At 44.3% G+C, this 1,216-nt stretch overlaps 1 non-coding gene across 1 annotated transcript; it reads left to right on the forward strand.

The window, feature by feature from the left end:
* The first annotated feature begins 266 nt into the window (after positions 1-266).
* Positions 267-349, forward strand: TRNAL-CAG (transfer RNA leucine (anticodon CAG)). The gene has a single exon. It is a non-coding gene; the product is annotated as a tRNA-Leu (tRNA).
* The last annotated feature ends 867 nt before the right edge of the window (positions 350-1,216 follow it).

Genomic DNA, 1,216 nt, shown 5'->3' on the forward strand with positions numbered 1-1,216 from the left:
CTGCAAAGTTTGAGTCTGATGGTTTTCTTTGTGATATCATTTCCCGTTGTGGCGAATCGATCCTCCAAAGAACCCCAAATAAGTCAGGTTTTTTAAATGATCGGAGTGGGGCAAAAGGAACAGGTGCTTGGAAAGATGGCATATTAAAGGGCGTTGATACTGGAGGCGCAGACCACATGAGAAACAATTTGTAGAATCTGCTGGAATGGAGAAGGCAGTTTATTGATAGAAACTGTCATGTGCACCACAAGAAGCTAGTATTACCTGTCAGGATGGCCGAGCGGTCTAAGGCGCTGCGTTCAGGTCGCAGTCTCCTCTGGAGGCGTGGGTTCGAATCCCACTTCTGACAAATAGCTTTTATTTAGCTGCTTGCATAAACGGCACGCTCAAGGACTAGCTCAACATTACACACCACCTAATATATGCCTGTAAAAGAATGACACTATTTCATACTTCCTATACAACTTACCTGAATGTGCCTGCACGAAAAAGCATCTCAGGAGTACGAAAGGTCTAAGGCACATCTGGTAAATATTATTATTGTGTTTCTTATTCTTCCAAAACTACCTCTCTCAAAAGTAGTAGAACGCAGTGCACACCTTGGGACCACCCCAGAACAGAAAGGAATGCCTGCGAGCAGAAAAACTTAGAGCACACAGCAAACTGTATTATATATTATATTAGCAGCCCTGCCAAGTACTCAGGGCCATGCGTCATGTGCTGCTCCAGTCCAGCTTTTTTCGTTGAATTCTGGGATTTGTAGTTTTGTTTGTGCCATTAGAAAACCGCCACAGAATTCAATGGCAAAAACCTGTACTGGAGCAGCACAAAACGCAGGGACATGGTAAACTTGCCAGCAATGTGATAATATGGCCTGAGACGGAAGGCTGATGCTTGTGTATTGAGATAACGTTTTGTATGTTATCTATGTGTTGTGTGTATGTTATTTGCATAGCGCATACAACCAAAGCGCAGTAGAGTTCTGAAGATGATAAAAGGCAAGCATAAACTCAATGAGTGATAGTAGACACTTAGGGGCAGATTTATCATTCCTTGACGCAGCGCAATGCGACAAGCTGCCTTGCTGCTCTGCGTGAAAGGGAGAGGACAGGTGTGCACTGTATTTACCAATATACAGTGCATTTCTGTCTTTTCCTTTTGGCTGCCTAGCACCAAAGCAGGCAGGCACGCTTGCGTCGTGTTTCATGGGTGCCTT

Source organism: Pleurodeles waltl, chromosome 4_2, assembly GCF_031143425.1.
Source record: "Pleurodeles waltl isolate 20211129_DDA chromosome 4_2, aPleWal1.hap1.20221129, whole genome shotgun sequence".
NCBI classification, from domain to species: Eukaryota; Metazoa; Chordata; class Amphibia; order Caudata; family Salamandridae; genus Pleurodeles; species Pleurodeles waltl.